Genomic DNA, 9,820 nt, shown 5'->3' on the forward strand with positions numbered 1-9,820 from the left:
TTCTTCCCCTCTCTTCTCCTCTTAATGTCTGAAGTCCCTTCCTGAGACCTCAAGTAGGAACTGAAGCCCTGCCTAACTTTCTTCAGCCCATCTATAGGCTGTGGGCATCTTTATTAACCAATCACAGATAACTTAGGGGCAAGGTTTGCACAACAAAAACTGGTATACAGGAGGATCTGTTTTGGAGCAACCAGGTCTTGAAATGCAGTATTTAGCATTTAAATTACACACTCACGTAGTTACACACACATATGCACATATGTGAGTGTGCATGAGTACACACACATGCACAACCAGTGCACGCACACACACATGATGTGTACACATATGCACATATACATACATGCACATATGCACGCACTTATGCATGCATGCATGCATACATGACCACAGCATCAATTCACATCTTCGATAAGAGAGTTAGGTGGGATTGACCGATGCCAGACTGTAAGGAAGGAAGCCTTTGAGGCCATTCCTATGAAGTATTTCTGTGGACTGGGATGAACCCAGGATTTACAAATGCGTTAGAAAATTTAGAAGTGTGTTAATGTACAAAATGACTAGTTGAAAAATATAAATGAAAATCAGTCACAACTCAAATATTCACTTCAGGTGAATAATCACTGTTGCTTTAGAGGTACTTTTTAATATACTTTTAAAAACTTTTTTGTAACTGATAAAAAAGTAATACTGTCTGGATAAGGTGAGCTTGTAAAACACACTGCTTTCGAGGGTCAAGAAGAGAATGATAATTCTTCACTAATCTGCTTGGTTCTCACATCTTAATCTAATTCGTTGTACTTTCCTGGTTTTCATTTATTAAAGGACTTCTTTAAATAGTTGCCACTCTGTTGCTTTTGAGATCCGAACCAGAGACTGTAGCACAAGGCTGCAAGCTCCATCTTGAAATTTTGTAACATGTATCTAATTAAGGCTTCTTGCAGGTCCATGAAAAAACCCAGTGATAAGAAACCAATGTGTATTAAATAAAGCCTTGGGGAAGATCTGAGAAGGGGGTTTCTTCATTAAACTAAGCAAAGTTGATTAAGAGCCAAGTAAAGTAATAATACATTAATTTGTATTTAAATATTTTAAAATATTGCTCAAGCATAATCATATCATGTTAACTAACACATTGAAGGTGTGGGGCTAAAAATGGGCCATCTTCTTCCCAGCATCGCCCCAGCCTCCAGGGAAACCCTATAGATAAGTAAATGGCTGCTGTGTGGAGAGCACTGCATGCTCATCTCAGGAAGATAACTGAAGCAGATTTCACTGAAATCAGTTCATAAATTTGACTTCAATGTATTGCTTTGGTCAGAGTCTGAGGTACATAGCAGCAACATAAACACCACATTTCAAGGGCTCATGTGTTGTAGCCACTGTCCTGTGTTACGAATGTCCTTTTGGGGTACAAACTTGGCCACTGGACTTCCCTTGGAAGACCATTACAAGTGATGCTTTAACTCCTTCATTGGCCACAGTGTCCTTGAGTAGTGACCGTTCCTAGAGGGCAAAGGTCTTTCAACAAAAGAGTGGATTGTGCAAGTCCTAGTTAGGAGCACTTGCTCAACGTGCGTCTAAATTAGAATCTCCCTGGTAGAAGTTCTGAGGTGGCTCAGTAGGTGGGGGTGCCCACTGCCTTGATTGCTAATTCGAGTTCCACCCCTAGGACCCATGTTGGGGGGCGGGGCAGAGACAGAGCTGTCTCTTCTACAAGTTGACTTCTACATGGATGTTGTTTGTGTACACACCTAACACACATGTAAAAAAAAAATAAAGAAGAAAAGCGAGATGGAAAGAGAGAAAAAGAAAAAAAAATTCTACATCAAATGACATTATCCTTTCATGATCCTAAGTCAGAGTGACTGCAGGTGGGGCCTGCAAGGAACACAGGCCAATCTTTTTTTTTTTTTTTCCGGAGCTGAGGACCAAACCCAGGGCCTTGTGCTTGTTAGGCAAGAGCTCTACCACTGAGCTAAATCCCCAACCCCAACACAGGCCAATCTTGAGGCTTTCCTATGTGCACCACCCAGGTTGAAGCATTAGGATAATTGAAAGGCCAAGCCCACATTTCAGCAGAAGATCTTACTACCCAGAGAGACCACCTTCCCATTCATTCTGCTTCCCAGACGTCTTCAGGCATGCAAAGTGTATGGTGTAGTAAAAATAAAGAAAGAAATAATAAATGAAAATGAAGGAAGACGACTTGCCATTTTCTAGCCAACAGAGATGGCAAAAGCTATTTCGATTTCTTTGTCCAGTCAGCTGAGCCAGGCTTGGACATGTAAGAAACTCATCCTGCTTGTGTCTTTCTTTACTGGGGATGAGGGAACACTGAAGGAAAAGTAGGTGAGAGAAACCTGGCACCTGGCTTCTCTTCAGCAGCCCCAGAGGACTCATCTCCACGGTTCATTATCTTTCCATGAGCTAGAGCTGGGAGTCCACTCCCTCTTTTCCTGCAACCACTAACATCCCTTTCTGAGTCATCTTGGCACAGAAGCATGAACAGCCAAGTTAATGCCTGGTGTGTACATCTCCATGCTGCTTCTCAGAGGCTGCCTGCCTGGCCTGGCCAGTGTCTTTTGACTCTAGAGGCAAGCTTGCATTCAGGTGCTGGGGTTTGCTCCTTTCCGTTTAAGTAGTAACAAATCAGCAAATTCTTCAAACATATTCCCAGAGAGAAGAAACAGTAAAGAAAAAAAGTGTGCGTATATATTGGTGCATATGTCTATGCATGTTTGTACATATTTGTATGCATGTTTGTGATATGTGTAAGCATGCTTGTGCATGTGTGTATATATGTATATGTGTGTATGTATATATATACATGTGTATATGCATGTGCATATGTATATTTGTTTTCGCTGTTTCTCGTTGCTTAAAGCTGGACGGGAGATAGCGTGAACCTTCATAAATAAAGCGCGTGTGCTCTTTGCCCTCTGCCCCAAGATGCTGTGCTTGTCCTCAGATATCCCCTGAAAGCTGTAGCTGTAGCTGCTATGGCCTGCCGCTGTCCATCGTCCTGGTGCTTCCTTCTGTACAAGCTCCATTCTCCGGTGCCTCTGGTTTCCCAAGTAGGACGTGCTCAGGCCAGGGCCAGGACGCCCTCCAGCAGTCCGGGAGCTGGCCTGCAGGTGCGCCTGGTCAGCCCCGCCCCGCCCGACCTAAGGCCCCGCCCTCAAATGAGGCCCCACCCCATCGCTTTCGTCACGATGACGGAAGGCCCGCGCATGCGCAGCGCGGCCGTACCCCTGGCCGCCCGCTCGGTATTATGATTAGCCCTGGGTGCGGGGTTCCGGCGGCCGGGAGGGAGTTGTCGACGCCGCGGCCGCTGCGGACCGATGCCCGCCTGCCGGCTGAGGTAGGGCGAGCGCAGCGCGCCGCGCGGGAGCGTGGGCCGGGCCTGCGCTTCTCCTCAGCAGCCGCCTCAGCGGGGCTGGGCGGGCGCCGCCGCAGGCGGAAAGTAAGTTGCGCGCTCGGCCCGGGGTGCCCTGCGCGGAGGACGCGGCCCGCGGCGCCACCCCGGCCCCGATCTCGCTCGGCCTGCGGGCCTCGCGCAGCCCGGCGCGGCCCTGCCCTTGCGGCCGCCGCGGGATTGCGGCAGCGCGGGAGTCGCGTCGCGACCCGGCGCCGCGCCGGCACACGGGCCCCGGGCAACTCGAGCTCCGCGGGCCTCAGTTTCCCCGCGGGCCTTGGGTCCCGCTGCAGAGGCGGGCGGCCGTCGCCTCACGATAGCTCGGGGACGCGGTTGTCTGCGGAGATGGGCGCCGGGCTGCGGAAGGGGCAGCGGTGCGGCTCCCCAGGGACTGCTCGGATTTTTTCGCATTAGGAGACGCCGTTCTTTTCCGTAGACATCGCCTGTTGATTTCTTTCCGAATCATTTGAAATAAAAACAAACACCTTGCCTTTTGCTTGGACTCGACAGCCAGAAAGTGGCAGCCCTTTATGCCTAGGCTTCCTCCAGCTGTGTTGTTCTTAACAGTGGTGTCAGCTACAACCTAGGAGCTTTGCTGTGAGTTCGGGTCATGTACGCATTGGAGAATGTGTCTCCGGGGTTCCTAAGACTATAGAAGTCAGAGGATGTAGGGCCTCTGGGCTGTCAGGTTCTTACTTTCTCTTCCATTTAAATGAGCGTATTCTCCAAGTCTTAGGAGCTTTGGCGAAATCACCTCGATGCTTGAAGCGTTTTTGTCAGCTTTAAGGTGAAGTAAGCGATGGACCTACAGGTGTACAGCTCTTTGTGCTGAGTTTCCAGCAGATTCCTGTCCAGCGTCAAAAGGCTCAGTTTGGATTCTTTGTAGGGATTGGGACACTGTCCCAAATTGGTCCTTAACTTATCACAGTTCATATCGGTGTAGTCGGAAGCCCAGGTTGTCAAGGTTATGTAATCAACTTGTTAATTTCTAATCTTGTTACAGTGTTTTCCAGATTTATAAAACCATTCCCTTCAGGAAATCTGTCTTCAACGTCTGCTTAAATATTTCTCTTGGAATTGGGTTCTTGAAGAAGAATGTTCTGTATGTGTGGTAATTAACACGTACTAATTAGAAAAGTTTCTTTCAAAGAACACGAAATACATAGCGGTTTTTCTGACTGTCAGTGTAAAATTGACCCATTTTACAGACCTAGGGCTGAAAGAAATTACATGACATTCCCAAGGTCACATTGAAGCAGGGTAAAAACGTCAAGGGCATAGCACTGACTTCATATTCCTGTCCTCGAAGCTTCCTGATCAGAAACGCTCGGTGTGCCACTTTTTGATTTTTAAAATTTTGCATAGCCAGTTATTTTACGCAGAAATTTTCTTTTATCCTTTTACACTCTCCTGAGTAAATTTTATACTACTCTAAGTTTTGATGAGTGGTTGCAGTATGACACATTTGATTGAACAATGGTTCTCAACCTTCCTATTGCTGTGACTAGTATGTCTCCTCATGTTGTGACTCTTAACCATAAAATTATTTTCGGTGCTACTTCATAACTGTAATTTTGTTACTGTTATGAATCACAATGTAAACATGTTTGCCGATGGTCTAAGGTGGCCCCTATGAAAGGGTCGTTTGATCTCAAAGGGGTCGCAGCTCACAGTGGAGAGCCACTGGTTTAGAACGTCCAAAAACTGGAAAGTTACACTAGTTATTATTCTTACTCTTATAGAACAGGTGTACAGGTCAGGTCTTTGTATGGTGATCCTGTAACTCAATCACATAAGCCTGGAAGGAAGCCTTTTAAATGTCTTTTTGTTAAAATTGAAGGACATTTGTGTTGTTTTTACTGGACATGTCCACACTAAATCGAGGATGCTGTTCTCCTGTTGAAAGTGAAACTAAATAGAAAAGGCTGTTCAGAGGTAGTGAGTAGCTACGATTCTAGGCACTGGTATTAAATAAGACACGGCTTATTTCCCATTGCACCTTTCTGAGCATCAGTTCATTATACTGCCTCGGATGAAGAAAGTTACCGTGAATTTTCTACACAGCCCGGATTTTCTGACCTAAACACATAGGTGAGAAATACTGAAGACTTACTTTACCAGCATCTCAACCATAAGAGAGGGTTTTTTAGCTAAAACATTTTTTTTGTAGGAAAACTAATTCAGCCCCGAGTAATACCAGTACTTGTGAGTCAGAGGTAGGAAGGACCAGCCTGGGCTGTATAGTATGTGTGGCATCTCAAGAACAAAAGCATGTGTGATAACACTCTCTCTCTCTGTCTCTGTCTCTGTGTCTGTCTCTATGTCTCTCCCACTGCCAGCACTGGGGAGGCTGAGATAGGAGGGTCATGAGTTTAAAGCTGGCCTGGATTTCATAGCCAGCACAACCGTAGTGAGACCTTTCCTCAAAATACAACGAAGTCCTGCTGTTCAGGATGCAGGCACTCCCCTTTGTGTGCAGACAAAAATCTTCTTTCTACTTCTTTCTACTGGGGTAGAAAGGCTGAGTGGATTTGGGAGGATGAACTTAACCTTAACCATTTATTCCTGGAGTTCTTATCTGTTTGGGAGGGCCCCAGGGTAGGAGGGTAGCAGTGGGAGAGAGAGCAGAAACCAGTTGCTGGGAAGCAGGCTGTGGTGGATCACTGAGGTACTCACTGAAGGAAGCTTTTAACAGGAATAGGGACAGCTGCATAGAGCCCGAGGCAGTGAACGGTAGGGGGTGCTTCTCACTAAAGGCCAGTCTGAAAGGCTCCAGGCAGGGGTTGAAGGAGGAGGAGGTCAGTGGTTAGAGAACTCAGACTTAAGTGTGTGGAAGGGAGTTGAGGCCGACACAAAACGACTGCATGTTCTATAAAGCATTTGTAAAGGGAGGAAGGTATGACTACAGCTTTGGGATATGTTGGCTTTTGTTGTGGTTTGGGAAGATCCACACTGTGAAATCCATGAGGTTTGGTGGCCTTGGGAGAGAGCACTGGAGGTGTGGTCTGCCTGGGACAGGACAGAACTGAACTGCGTCGTTCTCACAGAATTATTTCCTCGTCTGCTTTTCTGCACATCTGTTTTGGGTTGTGGTCTTTTGAGAAACCATTTCTTGCCTTTGGTAGGAGAGGACCCTGCCTACAGATTCCTGCCTGGTCCTCCCTGAACACTCATCTCACCATGTCGCCTCAAGAGCCTCCTATGAATTGCCCTTGGCACCTCCAGAATTTGGCTTATGCCCAGCAGGCCTTTCTTAGGCTGGGACCCCCCCAGTCTGCTGCTGGTAGCAACTCAGTCATAGAGCCTGGTCCGTCCATGGGACATGATGCTTTAAGTGTCTCCAGGTGCAAATTAAGAAAGTCCATCCATCCTTTTCTGTTTACCGCTCAATTGCAGATTAGCCTACACCATTTATTGTTGGGTATGAAGTCAGTACCCCAGCATACCACATGACTGATATGGTAACTGGTCAAACCACAGCTCCAGTGGGCCTGGTTTTCTCAGTTGTTGACATGTGGTTACTTTGTCAGGCATCTCCTTGATGGCTGACTGCTTTGGTTCTTACATCCCCAGGTGGGAGCCATGCCTGATACAGTGTGTGCACTCACGAGGCAGCTTCGTCAGTTAGAATGGCTTATAAGCCATTAATGGAAACCTGCCTATTTTGCTGCAGATGGGCTGGATCTCCTTGTTGTTCAGGCACACAGTTTAGGGACTAGAAGGAAATCTTGCACTCTGACAGCATCTGTGTATGTTGTCTTCCATCTCCAGTCTGAGGTTGGTACCACCTACCCTCACTCTCCTCACTCCACATGTCTCTCTGCCTGCCCCTATGCTGCGCTCTGGGAGTCTCCCTCTACAGCCAATCTCCTCTACTTGATCCTCGCTATCACCGTCCAGATTCTGGCAGCCCTCAGATCTAAGTCATTGGTAATCATTTACCTGGGGATATTTCTAGTTGTCTCCTAGCTGGCCCCCAGATGAATTTTGTCCTTCCAGTCAGACTCATTTTGCAGCGGACTAATTTCTGAAGCCATCATTTCATTACTGTCCCTTTATCTGAGACTCTGTCATATAATAAAATGTGTCAGTGTGTTTTAGGTAGATACTATACCTAACAGTTACTGGGTGTGCAGATACTGTACCTGGGCTACAAAACTGAGTAAGACACACGTGATTTGTACAACTGAACTTAGCTGTCAATGGACATGCAGATTAGTGACTACACAGTTGTGATGATGATGGTGCAGGATGTTGTGCTGCTGGTGTATATGGGGAGCTGGTGTGTGATAGGAGGTGGGAAGAGCACCAGGGAACATCAGGATGGTGACCTGTAAACTGGGTGGTAAAGCATTAGTTGGGGCTACCCAGACCTGAGGAAAAGATACCAGGCCCTTTGGAGCTGTGTTTCACTGGTAGTACTGTCCCACCAGAGTAAGCTCTCAAAGCTATCCCTCTTGGTAAGCCTCTTTCCCACAACATGATTTCAGATTGTCGCTTAAGCACACGCAGAGATTTCTCTGGGATGCTTTCTGTGAACCCCCAAGGCAGATTTAAAGGAAAGAACACCTTTTTTTTACTGTTTGTCCCTGCAAGAGGTTGTAAACAGTGGAGTGTTGTTGGGGACAGGGTGTTGTGGTTACTAGGGAATAGAGTAGTAGATTAGGGAACTAACCTTGCAGTCCTTAGCACTGGAATCTCCTGGGAGGAAGGCTAAAGAGCTGGAGGGATCCTTGGGTGCTGTAGAACTGTCTGGGTGGTGACTTTGCTTTCCAGACTTGCACTGCTTCTCAGGCCCTAGATGCCGTTCCATGCTCTGCATAGTTGCTGAATAAATGAGTGGCCATTCCTAACATGAGCCTGTGGAGCAGGAGGAAGGGACAGCTCACCAAGTGACACTTTGAAATCTGGAACCTTAAAGCCACAGCTCCTCTTCTGTGCTGTTGTGCCAGTGTCCACTCAGTATGTTGCATGGCTGGGGAAATTTGGAGTGGTCTGTGAAACTTGGTTCGCTATTTCATTCTGGTTCTTGGCTGGAGAGAGTAGAGTTTACATTTTAAACATTTTCGGTGTGTCATGTTTATGAAAGTTCATTTTGGGTCTAGGACAATGTGCTAACCTGTTTATGAATAGAATATGAGGCTGTATTGTACAAGAGAATTGTGGATGTCTTTAATGATGATGTACAACACTGAATAATAGAGAGACTGGAGCTTAAAGTTAGTGTTCTGTTTCACCTAACTTCCGGTAGGTTAAATAGATTTCTGTTGGCATGAAGAATCATGATAGTGCTAGAGAAATTTGAGTGACAGTCTTTCAGTCTGGCCTCAGGGACTGATTGATTCCCTTGCTGAATGGCTGTGTACCCATCCCCTTAGGAAGGAAATGGCTTTTTTGAAACAAATGGAAAGAATGTGACTTGCAAAGTACATTAAGTTTGTTCTTTGGAAAAGGATAAAGTTTGTCAGTAACTAGAGCTTGCCTGAATTTTTCTTGACTTGCTCTGGTGATTTAGTTTGGGAGGATTCTTGCTGTCCGCAGATGGTGTACAAGCAATTGTAGGCTGTTGTTTTCAAGCTGTTCCATTTTTAGGTGACCAGTAATGACCTCAGCCTCTCTTCTGCATAGTAGTTTGTCCATAAGTTCCTGTCTTAAACACAGACTCTCAACGTCTCAAGAATTATTTGTCAGTGATACTTAGCTGGTGAGCCTTTGCTGGCATTGTGAGTTATGTTCAGTGGCTTGCTGGGACCAGCACTTCCATAGCACGTCAGAAATGGAGGAGACCAGAAATGCACGGAGGTACACTGTAGTGTTTTGGCTTCTATGGGAATTAGAGAGGTCTGGGTAGAAGGGAAGCACTGCATTATTAGAGGAAAATGTTCTAGTCCTTGGTGGGATCAGTGGGCCTGGAGTCCACCCCAGACAACTCTCCCCAGTCACAGGAGGGAGGTAGAGGGAGCCCTTCATTTACCTCTGTGTCCCTGCTGTCTTTCTCATTAAATGGCCAGTGTGAGGATTTAACAACATAACAAATGTAAACATGCCCTTATGTACATAGATTCCCAGGAATTCTGGTCCTCCTTTTAACTGTCTAAATTGATTGATTGATTGATTGATTGATCAATTGATTGAGAGTGTGTGGAGGCCAGAGTACAGCGTGCAGGTGTTGGTTTTCTCTTTCTGTCACTGGTGCCTGGCAATTGAACTCAGATGGTCAGGCTTGGTGGCAAATGCCATTATCCACTGCGCACCATCTTTGCCCCGTGGCTTTCCATTTTAAGCCATTACACACAAACTGGAAATCACATGAGCAATTTATTATGGTAAGAGACATTGTAAGTTTGAAACAAGACAATAAAAAAGTCACTGGTTTTGCCATACAATTCACTTCTGTCTTCA

General features: G+C 46.2%; 1 protein-coding gene across 6 annotated transcripts in view; it reads left to right on the plus strand.

The window, feature by feature from the left end:
• The first annotated feature begins 3,274 nt into the window (after nt 1–3,274).
• Nucleotides 3,275–9,820, plus strand: part of Snrk (SNF related kinase) — a 54,197-nt gene continuing 47,651 nt past the window's right edge. For 3 of the 6 annotated variants that reach the window (XM_087560264.1, XM_087560260.1, XM_087560262.1), the window contains exon 1: nt 3,275–3,466. The gene's annotated coding sequence lies outside the window, so the exon portion shown is untranslated. The remainder of the gene's footprint in view (nt 3,467–9,820) is intronic. The other 3 variants (XM_087560263.1, XM_087560259.1, XM_087560261.1) reach the window with 1 other exon arrangement.

The sequence above is a fragment of the Rattus norvegicus genome, chromosome 8 (assembly GCF_021556685.1).
Source record: "Rattus norvegicus strain SHRSP/BbbUtx chromosome 8, alternate assembly SHRSP_T2T, whole genome shotgun sequence".
NCBI lineage: Eukaryota > Metazoa > Chordata > Mammalia > Rodentia > Muridae > Rattus > Rattus norvegicus.